We start from the raw sequence: 20,236 nt of genomic DNA, 5'->3' as shown, positions 1-20,236 counted from the left end.
AACTGGGCCCCACCTGCAAGGTCATGCGTTGTTTATCATGATGAGATCACCATTTCGTGCACATATGGTTCTGATGCCTGTACCAAGTGAACCCTTATCAGACGGGTAGTCATGATGGGTATACTGAGCTCCGTATATTTTACCCCAGTGTCACTTTGATGGCATGCACTGCTCTCTCACTCAATAATAACAATAACAATAATAATAATAATAATAATAATAATAATAATATAATAATAATAATAATAATAATAATAATAACAACAACAACAACATCAATAACAATAACAACAATGTATAGTAACATTGTAGTAACCCTCTGGTCTGAATCGAGTGAGTCGATTACATCGACCCAGTATACTCAACTAGTACATATTTTATCGAACCCGACAAGACGAATGGCAAAGTTGACCCTGGCGCACTTTGAATTCAGAAGGTAAAGTCGGGAGAAGTACCGTTAAGCATTTTGTCCGGCGCTGTAACGATTCTGCCAGTTCACTGCCTTAATGGTTCCAAATTTTGGTACAGGGCCAGTAGTTTTTAATAGGAAGGGGAAGTCGATTACATCGGCTCCAGCATTTAGCTGGTACTTATTTTATCGAAGCTGGAGGAATAAAAGTCAAAGTCGACCCATAATAATAACACTGGTGGTGGTCATGAGTGATGTAGCTTTTGCGTGGCCCTGGGCAGCCCTAATCAAACAGCTCTATGATCAGTTCCAACCGCGACTATTCTTTTGGTTTCTAGGAATAATGTACCCCAAACCACATGATCGAATGTGGTTTGCAGTTTTTTTTAAAGTGAGGGCGTCATTCGAAGGAGATTTACCTTCTATTTCTAGAAGGTCGAGAACACGTAGACGAGGCCTCATGTGACATAGACGATGTTACATTAGTAGATTATTATGAGAGACATCACTTTTCTCTTTGAAAGCTATATCGAATACATATCAGCCAACTCTATACCATAAGTAGAATTTAATAGTTTAACGGCCAGTGGTTTAACAAGAGAAACTGGAAAGTGCTTTCATTAAGCAATAATTGCTTACATAAAAAGCAAACACAGTGTGAAAATTTAATGAAAATTATAGCTAGGAAGAGTTCCAAATTAAAATTGGAATTTAATAGTCACAAAGTAAACTGAATAAAATTTTAATTTTCAACATTAGCATATTTAATGAGGAATATTAAAAAAAATTAGAAATAATCTATTGTGAGGAAAAAGACAATATTAATTAATAACGAATATTATTTGAATTATTTCAACAATTCCTGACATGTTTCGGTTTTATTAAACCTCTTCAATGAAACAGACTTCACCACACTTGCTGAAGTAGTAACGAGAGATTCTCAAGGTAATGAGAGAATTGCACGGAAGCTGAGTTGAAATTGTTTCCTTTCAGACTATTATGGACTATATTATGGACACATTTGTTTCATAGGAGAGGCACAGCTGAGTGGCGGAGGTAAAGAATATGTACACCACCATTTTCGGAGTAACAAAAACTCTAACCCTAATCCTAACCCTAAACCCTAACCCTAAACCCTAAACACCGAGTGTACGTATTCTTTACTTTTGCCTAGTTGAGCTTGCTGAATTCGACTGAAAGCTGAATTATCTGGGATTAGTATTTTATTGTTGTACTACTGTGTTGTTCCGATCGCAGTATTAATGTCCAACCCCAAAATAAATTGTTAACGAGCACCCAAGGAAAATAGTGAGAGCTGAAATAAACGGAATGAAAACTGTATAGTTTTTACAAAATAGTGAACATTTATCGTTTATCTTTTACTTGTTTCAGGCCATGCTGGGGCACCGCCTTGAATGTTTAGCCAAATGAATTGACCCCAGTACTTATTTTTGAACATGGTACTTATTCTGTCTGTTCTTTTGCCGAACCGTTAGATTACGAGAATGTAAGCACACCAATACCGCTGAGCAAGCAGGAAAGAACAAACACAGACTGAAACACATACACACACACAGATATATATATATATATATATTATATATATATATATATATATATATATATATATATATACGACAGTGTCCGTCTATTAAATCCACTCACAAGGCTTTGGTCGGCCCGAGGCTATAGTAGAAAACACTTGCCGAAGGCGCCACGAAGTGGGACTGAACCCAGAACTATGTGGATGGGAAGCAAGCTTCTTACCACACAGCTACGCCAAAAATTGTTTTTTCTGAAAGTCAAAAGTGCTGTAAATATTGCTCATTGTACCCCCATCCCACCCTAACTAACGACTTAGACTTCTTTGAGAGAATATTTTAGTATGGAAAACGATTCTGCTTGTCAGATTGAGATGTCCTAATCATATCATACGAAAATTAAGTTTACTCCTTGAGGGAAAAACTTTAAATGCAACAGTCGGTACACATGTACTCACTCTTTAATATATACTTTTATCACATGAGTATTCAATATCATATCGTATACACATTCATTCGTCACACCGTCAGCAGTTGATTAAGGTTTGTTTGCCAAACGCCTTTGCTTAAGAAAGTTTTATTGGCAGATTCACCAAAAATATCGCAGAGCCATCAAATTTGTCCATTATAAACGAAATACGTCAAAACATACCGTTTAGTACACCAGAAGTGAGGCACTCACCTACAAGTACCTAACCACCTCAGTTCATCTTTTGCTCCACTAACATCGATATTATACGCTGAAGAGAAAATATATATATATATATATATATATATCTATATATATATATATATATATATATCTATATATATATATATATTATATATGTATGTATACCTCCCCCAGACCGCCAATTACAGATGCAGGCAAGAAGCCGTAAGACAGGGGGCTAGCTATCGCTTGCCAACAAAGAAATAGAAAAGTTATTTTTGCCTTTTGCAATAAAATAATCATGTTTTGTACTGACATAAGTTCGTAAATGATTAGAGAAGGGTATGTATTTGGCTCTATGTCAAGCCTTAGTAACTAGTAGTCATTTTATTAACTCCGGAAGAATGAAAGGCGAAGTCCACCTAAAGGTATGTACAAAATAATGCAAATCATAAACAATAAAGGCAATGAAAGAAAGTATACGAACGTCTCTGAAGTAGTCAAGTCTTGTTTTGTTTTTTGTTTTTTTCTTTTTATATCAAGTAGTGATGGAAAGTCTTCCATTGTCGCAGACTCCAATAAAGGACTGTTGGAAATATTCGATAATTTCACTCACAGCTCAACAGATTCTTGTTTAATATAAGCCATCTCAAGTATCTTCTTGTTACTATAGTTTCCTTTTAATGCCATTATATACATTGATGCAGTTGGTTTTACTATGAATAAGAATTACGAAGACAGAAATTTTCAAAACAATAATAAAATGAAAATATTTGGACTGTATCACTAGACTATTTCTGTTAAAATTTTACTATTTAGCCAATTTCAGAATTTCAAACGAACTGCGTGTTTAACGTAATAGTCAGATTACGTCACAATACGATATCTGTGTTCTTAGACCGAGAATCACCAACGCAACGCAAATGTAAAAACAAAAGAACTCATGAAAATATCAAGTTTTTTTATTTTATTTTTACCATAAGAATTTCGAGATTTGGTGTTTTGTTTAAATTTGTTTTCAATTTCACCTGTTTATACTTTAATATAATTTCGTTACTTTGAGTGTCGCATACCACTGCTTGATAACCGATGTCAGTCTGTTTGTATATATACCCATAATATAGCAGTTCGGCATAAGAATCCGATAGAATAAGCACCAAGCTTTAAAAAATAAGAACTGGTGTCGATGCGTTAGACCAAAAAACCTTCCAGAAGGTACCCCAGCATGGCCATAGTCCAATGTTTGACATGAGTAATATGTAAATTACAAACGATAGAAAGACAGTGGAAGTGAGAGCCAAAGGAGCCGTCCCTTTGGAATCTTTCTTTACAAAGATTTACAGCATCAGACTTAATGATTGTGCTTTCAGCTACAAAAATAGAGGTGATTAACCAACACCTATAAGCCATTCGATAGGAACAACTAGGACAGCTAGTGTTTTCGATATCTGCTGTGATTCCTGTAACCATAGAGGTCAAATCGTATGAAACAAATTGTTGTAGTCAGGCTGTCAGACGATTTCCGAGGTGTTTATTCTAACTTATGACAATTAATTAATTAAAACCGGTTTGTCCATATCACCACACAATCTTCTTTCCATATGTCTGCTTATCAGTCATTACAATGTTTGATTGGTAATAATCTCGGAGAAATTGGTAAATATATATATAGATATATATATATATATATATATAAAGTTAATCGAAACAAGAAAACAAAAAGACAACAACGCGAGGATGTGGAACAAATAAAGTATTATTGGGCGCTCAGGAAAGAAGGGAAGAACGAGGGTATGACGTTTCGAGCGGAGCTCTTCGTCGGAAACATAGGAGAAAGAAAGATCCCGAGGTGGGAGGACAGAGGGAAAAAAACGGTAAGATAACAAAAGAAAGAGACCTCAATATTATGTAAATAGAGGAAAATAGATGGCCAGATAACCGAAGAGATGGTGTTGTGGATTTCCACTTCGGCATCCGAAACTCAGAGTTTTATCTTCGCTATTGAATAATGGCAACATATTAATTTACAGATATATATATTCGTTGTTTAAGAAAAATGTCCATTTCCTTGGTTTTGTGTTTATGTTTTCGTTTCTCATTGTGTTCGACGTTTTTTTGGGGGGGGTGTCCTGTACCAATATATGCATGTATATATACATGTAGAGGTAGGTACGTACATATATGTATGTATATATGCATATGTTTTATCTATTTATTAATTTATATTATATATATATATACATACATACATAGGAATATGGTCATATATATATATATATAAGTTCGCACTTTTCAAATATATATATAAAGTATAAGGTGTACTATGAGTATTTATACAAATATATGATTATTATTATTATTATTATTATTATCATTATTATTATTATTATTATTATTATTATTATGCAGCAGAAATAACATACTTTTTTACTATTTTACGTGTTTCAGTCTTTGACTGCGGTCATGCTGGAGCACCGCCTTTAGTCGAGCAAATCGACCCCAAGACTTATTCTTTGTAAGCCTAGTACTTATTCTATCGGTCTCTTTTGCCGAACCGCTAAGTTACGGGGACATAAACACACCAGCATCGGTTGTCAAGCGATGTTGAGGGTACAAACACAGACACACAAACATATACACACACACACACACACATACATACATACATACATACATACATACATACATACATACATACATACATACATACATATACATATATACGACAGGGTTCTTTCAGTTTCCGTCTACCAAATCCCCTCACAAGGCTTTGGTCGACCCGAGGCTAGAGTAGAAGACACTTGCCCAAGGTGCCACGCAGTGGGAATGAACCCGGAGCCATGTGGTTGGTAAGCAAGCTACTTACCACACAGCCACTGCTGCGCCTATACATACAATATAAGCACATGTATGTTTATACACACATATATATATATACATATATATGTGTGTGTGTGTGTGTGTGTGTGTGTGTGTGCACGCGCGCGTGTTAAAACGTTGATGAAGTGTGTTCGAATCACGAGATAAGCGTTCAATATATATATACACGTATGTATGCATGTATGTATAATGCGTTGGAGTCTGAGAGTGAATATAGACCTATATATTATATATATTTATTGATATAGATACGTATCAACATATACACATACACACGTACATATATTTATATACCTACACACACACTCACAAACACGTGTTTATACATTTACTCACACAGTAATGATACGAAAACAGCTAAAGGTGATTTTATCAACAGTTGAAGCATTTTTTGCCGATATTTTCCAGTTAAATTGTTTTCCATGAAAACTTTTATCGCTTCGATAAAATCCTTTATGTGATATACTAACTGTTACATTTCTATCAAGACTGATAACAGACTCAAAAGCAACATTCGTTGAATGCATTCTGAAAGTATTTTAACACTGTTTACTGAAGTATTGGCAGATCAGTGCTTAAGTAGTTATCTTCAGGCTCAAAGCAGCCGTGTATGTCATTGAACCATAACTTGAAACATAGCTTACTCCTTAGAGAAACCGTGGAAGTAGCAAGCGCTCTTGTCACCTTCTAAGAGATATTATCACTTTTAATTTGCACATACATACGTTTTGTTTTGTTTGTTTATTGGCCCCATACGCATCTGTACAAGAGCACAAATACATTATAGAAAGATAGAAAGATAGATAGTTGTATGGAGGTGTATGAACATACATGTGTGTTTTGTGTGTATATATATATATGTGTGTGTGTGTGTGTGTGTGTAGACAGTCTGATATATATATATATATATATATATATATATATATATATATATATATATATATATATACATATATATATATGTATGCGTGTGTGTGTGTAAACAGACTGATAGATAAGGATATAAATATATATATATATATATATATATATATATGCGCGTGTGTGTATGTATGTTTATATGTATATGTATGTGTACGTTTTTGAGTAAAGATGTTTACATATAGACATTGATAAACAGTACGTGGTAAACATACACAGGCATAAATACAGGTCTTTGTACGTATATAAATATGTGTATATTTGTGCACATTTTGGCGTGTGTATTAAAATATAAAAAGAGAAAACGTTTATGCACAAAACACTGAAGCAATCCGTTTAATAAATATTTACAACTAATTCAGTCCCTACAATCCCATAAATTCACCATCTGTGCAAGCCCTTTATACTAATATGGATTTTACATGATATATACAAGCAACAAAGTTTTCAGCTGCAAGTCTTCTTTTCCTATGCTTCAACCTTGTAAAATAGGTTTGTCAACACCGAAGGCTAGTGAAGTATGATTAAATAGCTATTGATAAACATCCAAGCTGTTTCGAAACCAAAGGCGAATTACATTACAAAATCTTGTTGATGTGTCCAACGAAACTTAAACTGATATCCTTAAAATACTGTCCGATTTCTTTCTCTATTATTTTATTTGTTTCAGTCATTTTGGCTGCGGCCATGCTTCAACACCCTTTTAAAGTGTTTTACTCGAAGAAATCGACCCCAGGACTTATTCTTTGTGAGCCTAGTACTTATTCTATCGGCCTCTTTTGCTGAACCGTTAAGTTGCGGTGGACAAACCAGCATCGTTTGTCAAGCGATGGTGGGTGGGTGGACAAGCAGACACACATACATAAACGCACAAACATATATATATATACATATACGAGGCGCTTCTTTCAGTTTCCGCCTTACAAACCCACTCACAAGGCTTTGGTCGGCCCAACGCTATAGTAGAAGACACTTGCCCAAGGTTCCACGCAATCGATTTCAAATTTTGGAACAAAGCCAGCAATTTCGAGGTAGGGGCTAAGTCGAATTACACTGACCCAAGAGATAAATAGGTACTTACTTTATCAACCTTGAGTGGGATGAAAGGTAAAGTTGAACTCAGAACACAAAGACAGATGAAATGCCGCTAAGCACTTTGGTCGGCGTGCTAACGATTCTGCCAGCTCGCGCCTTGTATACTATTTAAAATACTAATCCATAAAACAGAGTTTTTGTTAGAAATATTTTGGTTACTATTTAGATCAGATTTCTTGTGCGGCATGGGGTGAGGTAGCAGAAAAGATAGAAACTAAATGAATTATAGTGTTCAGTTTTGTCCATCTTAAAATTTTCAAGAATATTTTCAGTAGGAAGGGGGAAAAATTTTCGATTTTTGTTTTGAAATAGCCAACTTCTCAAGAATATATGTGCCTCTGTGTGTGTGTGTGTGTGTGTGTGTGTGTGTGTGTGTGTGTGTGTGTGTGTGTGCATATATATATTTATGTGTTTGCCTAGGTTTATGCATTTATATACATACAGTTATACGTGCATATATGTGTATGTATATATACACATAGATTATATATAGAGAAAGACATAGATAAATAAATATACATATCTACATTATATATACTTATCTTTACATATATATGTATGTTTATAAATGTATGTATAACTGCAAATACGTGTATGTTTGCGTGTGTGTGTGTGCATTAATGTTTGTCTTTATATTATCTTTTAATTGTTTCAAATTTTGAAACAAGGCCAGCAATTTCGGGAGGGCTGAATCGATTGCATCGACCCAAGTGTTCAGTTAGTACTTATTTTAGTAATAAAAACCTTCGAACTTACTGTCAAACTATATTTGTTAAAGAATAATATATGTGTGTCTGTCTGCGTGTGTGTGTGTGCATGTTTGTACGCATGTATGTATTATATTATGTGTGTACGCGTTTGTGCGTACAAAATTTATTTACAAGGCGAAACTACGAATAAAATTACAGGAATCTCATTTCCTGAGTAGGGAAAATACTTAATGTGTTGCTTGTAGCTCAGCTTAAATATTCATATCGTTGAGAGTTATTTGGAGCAGTCATCAAAAGGGAATGTAGTATAAAAGAGGCTAACATCTCGTATTCGTATCCATTTATACTGTAACGGTATCTTTATATTTTTGTATTCTCGATGCTAACGTTGTTTTGATTTTTAGCACATTTACAAATATACACACGTACATTCAGACATGCGAGTATATGAATATGTATGTGTGTGTATGTTATGAATGTACGTATACTATATTTTTGTATGCGTGTGTGTATGTATGTATATATATATATATATATATATATATATATATATATATATATATATATATATATATTATATATATATATATGTATTATGTATATACACACACGTTGGGTATGTATGTACGAGTGAGTGTATTTACACATATACTTCTCGGAGAAAACCAGGCAAACATTTTTATTAGTCTTCCTTGATGAGACGAGAGTCGTAACATCTGGCCATGTTGTAAGAAGATAATAAACTAAGTATTCTTAATCTCTTTGCATTATTGAATTCTCTCTTTCTACAGAGATCACCTGATCGAAATCTGTCTGAAGCATAGATGTGTGTGTGTGTGTGTGTGTGTGTATTTCCACATTTATACATATATGTATCTACTTCTCTCTCCCCTGTTCCTCTCTCTCTCTCTCTCTCTCTCTCTCTCTCTTCTCTGTATATATATACATATATATGTACAAATATATATATATATATATATATATATATATATATATATATATATATATAAACACTCATGTATATCTGCATGTGCCTACATATACGTGCACATGACTATAAGTTCATATACATATGTTTATACACATATATAGAGAGAGAAAGTGGGTGAAAGAAGAACAGACAGACAAACAGTGACAAAGTTCAGGATTTATAAAATAGTGTATAGATAAACATATTTAGTCAATCAAATTCCAACATAATCCGATTTTCACATTTTATTTTTGTATTAATGTAAAAAAAAAATTAAAACAAATGTGGAAATTGGACAATGTTAGAATTAGATTGACACACATGTATGTGCTCGTGTATGTGTGTTTGCGTGTGCGTATGTATTACTCTGTCTGTCAGTATACATACATGAATATGCATATATGTGTGTGCACATGTGCGTAATAATGTATGTATTTGTGTAAATGTATCGCATGTTTATAAAAATGAATGCATTTATGTATATGTGCACCTGGAAATATGCTACATACTAACATATTGAAAGCGTAAATATGCTTGACAATTCACATAGTATTGAATACTAGCTTATATTCATGTGTTCGTAATTGTTTACAGTGATCCCTCGTTTATCGCGGTAGATTGGTTCCAAAACCGGCCGCAATAACTGAATTTCCGCGAAGTAGGGACACCATATTTACAGTATTTATTTAACGTGTATTTGGACTTTTAAAACTCTCCCTGTACTGTTAACAACCCACCCATTACTGTAGTCTATTAATAACAAGGACAACTGTTAAGCAATAACACTTTAGATTAAAAAAAAAAAGATTGTTACTGTTACACAGGCCAGATTACAAAATAGAAAGCTGTGATTTGTCGTCTATCCTTATTGCACCAATCACAGCCCGTCTTAAGTTTAAATACCCCTGTATATGCTCTTTTGCTATTTTACGCTTGTTTTGTTGTTCCTAGACTAGGAAATAATATTTATTATTAATATTTTAATGGATTTAATGAAAAATATATATATATTAAAAATCCGCGAAGTCATGAATCCGCGATAGTTGAACCGCAAAGTAGCGAGGGATCACTGTATGTGTTTGATTGTACGAGTACACATACATAAGCGTGATTGTATGTGCGTATATGCATGTGTATATGCAGGTACATGTATGTGCGTACATGTTTATAGATGTAAATAGTAAACAAGTTTTTTTAAATCATCATGTACCAGAATGCGAAATTGTAAATAAATTGCTACAGCAGCAATGGATTCGACTGGGAAAAGTCGTACTAGAGTCACGGCTGATGATTAATCTGAGGATTCGTTAAAGAGCCTCTAGACATACGACTCTCTAAACAACGAAATTTTATGAGCTGAACTATGTGTGTATATGCGTATCTTTGTATGTACGCATGTATGTAAGTATACACGCACTATCACACACATACACACGCACGCACGCACACACACACACACACACACACACTCACACACACACATGATTCACACTCTCGCGCATGTATGGAAATGGATCTCTATCGGTTTGGTTGATGGTTCTTTCCATTGCTGAATTAAAGAAAACGGCCTTCAGATTGAATTTAACTTGTATGTGGTTGAATGTTCCTTAATGTAATTCGAAAGCGAATCAATGCGTTAACATGTAACAAGGCTGTCCCTTTGATAACATGTACAATCCATCCAATGAACTTCCACACAGACTTGGGTCGACTCAACGCGAGGTTAAAGACTCTTGCTCAATTTGCCACGCCACCAGAGCCTCATAATTGCGAAACAAACTTATCAACTATTCGGCCAGTACGTATCTATGTGAATGTATGTGTATCTCTCTCTGTGTACACGTTTCTGTCTTTCCTTCTGTTTATGTATCCCTCAATCTTTCTATCTATGACTAGATACGATTATAGATAGATAGATAGAGAGAGAGGGGGGTGGCGAGTGAGTGAGAGAGAGAGTTAGATAGATAGATAGATAGATAGATAGATAGATAGATAGATAGATAGATAGATAGATAGATAGATAGATAGATAGATAGATAGATAGATAGATAGATAGATAGATAGATAGATAGATAGATAGATAGGCAGACAGACAGACAGACAGAAAGACAGACAAACAGAGTGTGGTAGTGATAGTTATATAGTGGTCTTGATATCAGTGGAACTTAAATTGTTAAAGCAACGTACGTTGTCTTCCTGTTTGTGTTAACGGAAATAGAAACTATGCCTCTAATCTCACAGATTGATTGGATCAATAAGAAGGCATAGAATGGATGTTTGTAACATTCAAACTAGAATTGATCTAACTTTGGATGCAATCAATAACAAGTTAGAGTATAAATTTAAAAGAGGGTCGGCATGCTTTAATTGACAGAAGAATCATTACGCTTCGGTTATCAAACAATTTTTGTATTTCGATTATCAAAGATGTGAGTAAATTGAGTTTCTTTTGTCAGAAAATAAGTCGAAATTGCGGATATTTATTAATCTGTATTCGGCATAATTATTTTCTTTTTTTAAATGTAAGAAAATAAACCGGCCAAGTCGCTTTCAGATGATCGTTAGTTTTTCGGAACAATTAACTTTATGATTCAACTCAAGCAGCTTTCTATAGTAATATCAATGGGAAAGCATGCAATAATGATGAACTGTCTTCATATTATAAAATTAATAATGAAACCGTTAGTATTACAAGAGAAAGTGAGAAATGTAATGTTCATCCAATTAGTTAGTAAACTGTAATTCGTAAATACGATCCCCAAAGAAAAGCCTATAACAAGCTGTCTTTTGCATTCATCTCTGTAAGGATTTTGTTTTGTTTTTTTTTTATTTTGTTTCCTTTTGTTTTCATTTTTTGTTTGTATTTTTTTCTTTTTTTTTGTATTTTTTTTTTAAGGAGGGTCTAAGTTGCAACAAAAATATATGTAGTATTTCATATATTACGGTAAACAGATATTTGACAAATTTCATGTGTGATAAATCGGTAATGATATTTTGAAACACTGAAGTTTAGTAAGTAACAGCGCTGCATTGAAACAGCTAAAGCATCATTAATGTTATCGTCTTTTAAAACTTCTCATTTTGTTGAATTAAGTATATAAGAGGTTTTACTTTTAACTGGGGCTTTCAACGAATAACAATTAAATAAAGACATTAGCGAAGGATATTCTCAAAGAACCAATCCCAACATCTATTGCTTCAGTTTATCAAAGCTTATCAAACGATGAGTCCGTCCAAATAATACGTTTCATGTGCTTCCAAATATACATTGTTTCGTTTCTTATTGAACTGAAGCCCCTGTTATTATATTTGATCTTATAAGTCTTTTCTATCTCAGTAATTACACCTGCTTCTAGTTACTTTCAGTGACAAATGAAATTGATACTTCCAGAGATAAAAGTGGAGCAATATGAATGTAGTTACAGGGATAAGAGATAGGAGAAAAGCGCATAGTTAAACGATGATTATCACGAAGTCTTAGATTATACACCTGTCTAAGAGAGGAATATATATTCTTTGAATTTAGAGTTCCCTTGCTTATTTATTAATGAGTAACAAATCCATGTTGATAACCGCCTGATTCTCAAAAACTAATATATTTTAACTACTTTCAACACAATTATTCTAAACAGCCAATTCTGTGAACTAGCCTTTGCTATTTCATGCCAACCCAAATATTTTTCGTGTTCTTTAGAATATGATCTTTCGTAAATGAAAAATGGTTCCTTCTTTTTGTATCTTCTTTCTAAACTTGAACACTCGAATGTTCATAGTCCCTTTGTATACCATTATCAGTAACTAAACTTCACTGTTTTAAAATATTCTTCACTGACTTATCTTACACCTAATTCCATGTATCTGTTTCTTAAGGAATTTAGAGCGAGTCCCATCACTGTAGCAACGAATAATAAATATTAGGAACAACAACAGACAAAGAGTTTGAAGATATATGTTGAAATATCAGAGAAGTTTCGATCAAAGCTACAACATATCTTCTCTGTGATGATAATATACAACGATTTCAATCGAATCTTTGATTCAATGACAAGAGGATTTCTTCATATATTTCTTATAACAGATTAGCAAGAAGAGTTTCCATTAAAAGGCTTAACAAAAATATTACTACAGAGCTGACAAGAAAAGTTATTTAATAAATCATATTGCTTTCCTTAGTCAAAATCCTATCGAATGTTAAAGGTCAATGAGTTGATAAATCACTTTCAAAACACATTGATTTAAAGCTATACTTGTATTCTTCAGCTTCTAGAAAGCTGATGCTTTCAGTAACTGCAGGAAATCTTTTAAGTGATATTGATGGCTTTCATGGTTGATTACACACTAAATGCACCACTTCAACACAACTGTGATCCTATTACTGCGTAGTTACAACTCTAAAGTTATTAGAAAAGCTACTTTCAGATTAATGACTGGCTTCGTTTCCATTTTTCCCTGTTTTGCTTGTTTGCTTCATAAGTTTCTTTACTCTGGTTATGCAGTGATAGGTTTTCTTATTAGTTTCACCAATACCAATCATTGATATAAAACACGGAGATATTGGCTACAGTATTTTTACTACTAAACTCAGCGACACGATGTGTTCAAAACGTTTCCAAACAGTTGAAATGAGTTCAACACAGACGCACGCGCTACCTCACACACTCGCAACATATACACACACACACTCACACATATGCACGCGCTAATCATGCTGCTTTTGTAGGTTCATCTGTAGTGAAGAGTACATTAAACCGTCGGGATAGGGAAAAAACAGATGTCATTTATATGCTTAATAGGGTTCGTTGCTGGTTAATGGTTGCAGGAAAAAGATAGATAAGGTAAATCCAGATAGATACAACTCTAAGAAAGAAGAATGTAAAACTGTGCAAAGTACATAATCTTGAAATGGAAAACAATGAATCTGATGGGATGAGAAAAGACAGATGTTTCTTATGTATTTAGGTTTAAGAAATGAAGATACAAGTTTATTATGGCAAGGTTTTTCTTCAAAACATAGAAAGTACAACGCGATAGAAATATTAAGGAGATAACGGAAATTGCTAAAAGAGAGATAAAAGAAATGCTTCGGTGAAAGACGATAATAAAGGCCAAATCTGTAGAAATTTATTTTTCTAAAACAATACATATGGAGGTGTAACCGACAGAATTAAGATTCTAACCAGGAGGATCTTGATATTATGTAGCTTCTTTATATATATATATATATATATAATATATATATATATATATATAGATATATATATATATATATATATATATATATATATATATATATATATATATATATATATATATTATATATATATATATATATATATATATATATATATATATATATATAGATATATATATATATATATATATATATATATACATATATATATATATATATATGCCCAGCACTCTAAAGATAACTATCAGTCGAGCTGAGCGTTGCAACCCATTAAATTTAATTACGCTACTAGTATTGTTAGATGTTGAATAACGTTCATACTATCGTGTTTACTTTCAAGTGGATAAGTTAGCTCATTCGTTAATATATAGCAAGTCAAGAAATCTTTACATTATTAAGGATAAACAAATATTTATTATTTATAATTTAGGATACCAATTTTTTACACGTTATTTATATCTCTCATAATTAGTTTATATAGAAAATAAATATTCGAAAGAGGTTAGAAATGACACCACTACAGACGTTACGCAAAACCTAGCTACATACTACATTTTTTGCGATATGACCATCATCATTTCTTTCTAAGAGTCGATCAAATAAGTGCCAGTCTAATACGAGAGTCGAAGGCATCGACTAATTCCGCTTCCACAAAATTGCTTTAGTGTCTAAATCACAAACCAATAACTGGCTTTGTGCCTAAATTAGAAACTTATTCATTTCTTCTTGAAAATTTGAAGTGCTACGTTGAAACAAACAACCTCTAGAACAATTTACTATTTAAAAACAAAAGATAAAATGGGTAGGATCTAGGAAAAGAAATAATTTATTTTGTCTAAATGTGAATAAAAGCTCCATGAAAATATCCAGTTGTTGGGACAAAGTGGTTAATCTTGGAGATTTAAAAATGTGATCCTGCTGGATGAGGATAAGTTGTATGTAAAGTCAGAATGTCGAAAACAAGCTATTTTTAAGAAAGTAAATGATGATAGCTAGCGCAATTAATTCCGTTCTAAATGTGTGAATAGTTAAATGATAAATATGAATATATCAAATGTAAATAATGACTCAGATATAAGAGCAGGAGACAAAGCCAATAACGAAGGCTTCTAATTTGTTGTGTCTTTTGTCTTCAGATTTAATCTCTTCTTATATGATCTAAGAAAATTCCTAGCTTAATCAGAAATTAATTGCTGTCTAGAGAATCAAAGTTTTCTGGATAATTGAAGAATCTTCAACATAAACCACCGTTAAATATATATATATATATACACAGATCACAGTGAGAGAGAAAGAGAGACCTCCTCTCAGACTCCTAGCATCTGTTATGATTCTCATTCATTTGTATACTAATTATTGTCTTCTCTTATTAACTGTACCGCTTCGATAAAGGACATCAGATTTCTAGGTATATAAACAACTGGTTTTACAAGTGCTAATTTAATTGGCCACAAAGGATTTTGAAAAGAGAGATTATGTGAAGTTTATAATGTTTTACTGGTAACCTGTGTAGTCCAAGGCCAATCCTAATCGTTTCAGCTGTGATTATTCCTCCTTTAATTCAAGCAAACTGTTGCTAAGACTACCTTATTAAATACATCCTTCCTTTTTAAGGCAATAAGGTATGATTTTTAGGATTCCTTGGCTACTATTCGTAACAGCTTACTTAACTGGTCGCATAGAGACTTTCTAAGTTGACTCTTCAATCAGCAACTGAGGACCTGAAATACGTAATCTGATAAGAAACGTAACAAATATGTCCTTGATTGATGCCAATGATAATAAAATGTAAATATTTGTGTGGCGATGTACGTGAAATGTAAACCTTGCTAATGCTTGAAAAATACATGAGCATTACATTGGTAAAGTATCTTGCTTACAAACCACATGGTTCTGGGTTTAATCCCACAGCGTGGCACCCTGGGCAAGTGTATTCTACTATAGCTTCGGACCGACCAAAGCCTTGTGAGTGGATTTGGTAGACTGAAACTGAAAGATGGCCATTGTGTGTGTGTGTGTGTGTGTGTGTGTGTGTGTGTGTGTGCGTGTGTGTGTGTGTGGTGTGTGTGTGTGTGTGTCTGTGTTTGTCTCCCCCAAAATCGCTTGAAAACCGATGCTGGTGCGTTTACGTCCCCGCAACTTAGCGGTTCGGCAAAATAGACCGACAAGAATAAGTACTAAGCTTACAAAGAATAAGTCCTGGGGTCAATTTGCTCGACTAAAGGCAGTGCTCTAGCATGGCCGGCCGCAGTCAAGTGACTGAAACAAGTAAAAAAGAAAAAAGAAATAAAAATTTATTTATAGTTAGTTTTACCATACTCCTAACATTAAACATGATAACTTAATTCTTTTTCATGCAGGTGACATCTATGGATTAACTTAATTTCTAAACAATTTTGTTTTCTAAAAGCAGCAGATGCATAATCGTGCATGTTTCCTTAATGGCTTTTTTTTTCGCATTTTTTTTTTTTGGTTGTTTTTTTTTTTGCTATTTTGCACTTCGGAAAGTACAGTTGGGGTTGCTATATTTTGGTACTGGAATCAGAATAAAGGTAAAATGTCTAAACGACGATTCGGCAAAATCGTTAGAGCATTGACTAGAATTCCTCGTGACATATGCTCTGTGCTCTGGGTTCGAATCCCTCCAAGGTCATCTTTTTACCATTCATCCTTTTGGGATGATTAAAAAAATCGTATTAATCCAGGGTAGAAGAATGAGAGAACAGTAAGAATGTTGCCTCGAATTCCTTGTGGCATTTGTTCCCATACTTCAAATCCTGCCATAGCCTACTTGGGTAGTAAACGTAAACCGGCGCCTAGCATAATCCCTTCCACCATCCGACACCTCAGGTATTCACATATATATTTCTAATATTGTATCTGGAAGTTCATTTATGTACCGTGAAGGTGCGACATCCTACAGTGAGGAGTCATTTTCCTATTGTGTGTGCAAAAACGTTATGACAATAAATGTACACATTAGTATATATATATATATATATATATATATATATATATATATATATATATATATATATATATATATATATATATATATATGTATGTATGTATGTATGTATGTATATATGTATATATGTATGTATGTATGTATGTATGTATGTATCGTGAAGGCGCAATGGCCCAGTGGTGGTTCAGGCAGCAGACTCGCGGTCGTAGGATCGCGGTTTCGGTTCCCAGACCGGGCGTTGTGAGTGTTTATTGAACGAAAACACCTAAAGCTCCACGAGGCTCCGGCAGGGGGTGGTGGCGAATCCTGCTGTACTCTTTCATCACAACTTTCTCTCACCCCTTCTTCCTGTCTCTTTTGTACCAGTATTTCAAAGGGCCAGCCTTGTCACACTCAGTGTCACGCTGAATCTCCCTGAGAACTACGTTAAGGGTACACATGTCTGTGGAGAGGTCAACCAGTTGCACATTAATTTCATGAGCAGGCTGTTCCGTTGACGGAGGGCTGCGACGATATAGATAGATAGATAGATAGATAGATAGATAGATAGATAGATAGATAGATAGATAGATAGACAGACAGACAGACAGACAGACAGACAGACAGACAGATAGATAGATAGATAGATAGATAGATAGATAGATAGATAGATAGATAGATAGATAGATAGATATAGATTTATATATATATATATGTGTGTGTGTGTATGTGTGTGTGTGTGTGTTTGTATGTGTGTGTGTGTGTGTTCTCTTTCTCGTTATAGTTTTAGAGGAAATTTTTGACCATATATGTCAGTATGTATTAATGTGTACATTTATTCTTATCACGTTCCTTCGAGCAAAGACCTTCGTGATATTTATCCTGCAACGTGTCGCAGACTCTCCCTTGTGAATCGCCATTAGAAATTCAGTGACCCAGTGATTCACCAACTGCAATAAAATATAAAATAAATAAAACAAAAATAAGCCATTGCTGAAGTTTCTCTCTGATAAAACGACGGCCATCTTTGAAAAATAAGTTGAACATTATACATTGTTTTTCATATAGTACTTACAGACAAATCTCAAGAAAAGTCGTGAGGTTTATAACTGTTGTTTAAAGCATTGTAATAAATAGTGCTTACAGAAAATAATATTCACACGAAGAAAGAACATAATGTTTATTATCCATTTTGTAAAATATACAAATAATTAACAACCAATGGAATGTTTATAGATTTTGATTTTGATATAACATGCCAAACAGTTATATATATTTATGACTATATTTCTGAGAAAGTGGAGAACACTTATTCTCACGCCAGATAACATAAAACTGTCTTCGTATAAGCGGAACAGGGAAGATGAATTTTTCGCAAAATGACAACACTCTTTTTACATTTGATGATATGTTAGCTAACATTTTTCTCGACTCAAGCACAAAGTGATTTGGCATTTGATTTGAATGTTTAATCTAATCTAGAAAGTCAAATGGATGTCTTTTGCCTAAATATTGCGCCGTTTAACCTTCACTTTTGTGATAACAATCGTTGTGAAGTTTATTGTTTACATTAGAAACTGTTAGTAATGAGTTTCTGCTTGGAACAGAATGTTCATGTCCGTTTCCACTCTGCTTGTAACATACAATTAATATATTGATTACATTAAGCCTTTCAACGGATGAAATATTTATCTATATGCAAAACAATGTAATCAACATGTAAAGGTAATACAATAATTCTGATCACGACAACATCACAGTTTAATATATCTCTAGTTGAATGTCAGAGAACTTTACGCCTATTGAATATCTTTTATTTGATTTCGCGCCCCCTGTTTCTTTGTGTAGACTGCATTTAATTGCATGTTATAAATTTATGTCTATCTGAACTCACAGATAAACCCATGCATATAAATATATTGATTTCTAACTTGGCATAAGGCCACAGATTTGTAGGAAAGAGGTTTGTAGTCTCTTGAAGTGGTCCATATCTGTTATTCTATCTCAGAGGGATGCGAAGCAAGATGAACTACAACATTAATAAAACTTGTATTGTGAGGGGACGTTGATAAATATTTTTGGTATGGTTCTCCACCGATTCTTGACACTTACCGTGTTAATAACTATACTAGATATTAGTACTTACACGCAAGTGCACACATACACACACGTGTGTGTGAGTGTGAGTGTGTATGTATGTCATTATTTAGTTTATTTCAAGATTCATTGCCAATAGAGAAAGAACCGGTTTCTAACCTAGATCCAAGGCTCTTTCATTGGGATTTCAACATCAACAGTAGGGTATTTTTGTATGTATTTATGTTTTATGTATGTATGTATGTATGTATGTATGTATGTATGTATGTATGTATGTATGCTTGTATGTAAGTACACATATGCTACAGTCTGCTAAGAAATAATTGATAAATCACGTTGATATCACACCCTACCATCCTAAAAACTAAAAGTATGATTACATTGGATAATCCTGGATACCATCAAAAAGATTATATTGTGGCAGCCGGAATATCTTTTACCTTAACTTTGCTTATCAGGGTTGATCAAGGGCTGAACATATATTTGTGTGTACGTGTACCTGATTTAGGTGAAAGGAGCATTCTGTCGGGTACGACGTGGGTCCCAGCTGATACAATCAAAGGAACAGCTTGCTCGTAAGATTGACGTGCTGAGCACTTCACAGGCGTGTAACCCTTTACATATTTCTCATGGAGATTCAGCATGACATTGAGTGTAACAAAGGCTGGCTCTTTGAAATACAGATACTATTCATTTTTGCTAGCTGAGTGGACTGAAGCACGGTGAAATAAAGTGTCTTGCTCAAGGACACAACGCGCCGCCGGGAGTCGAACTTGCGACCATACGATCGCGAGCCGAATACCCTAACCACTAAGCCACACAC

The 20,236-nt window shown here is 33.9% G+C and overlaps 1 protein-coding gene across 2 annotated transcripts in view; it reads left to right on the top strand.

The window, feature by feature from the left end:
- LOC115209084 (acetylcholinesterase) overlaps positions 1–20,236 on the top strand; it is a 163,301-nt gene that overhangs the window by 70,960 nt on the left and 72,105 nt on the right. The window lies entirely within an intron of this gene.

The sequence above is a fragment of the Octopus sinensis genome, linkage group LG3 (assembly GCF_006345805.1).
Source record: "Octopus sinensis linkage group LG3, ASM634580v1, whole genome shotgun sequence".
Lineage (NCBI taxonomy): Eukaryota > Metazoa > Mollusca > Cephalopoda > Octopoda > Octopodidae > Octopus > Octopus sinensis.
The sequence above is the reverse complement of the archived record's forward strand: the minus strand, read 5'-3'. Positions and strand labels throughout refer to the sequence as shown.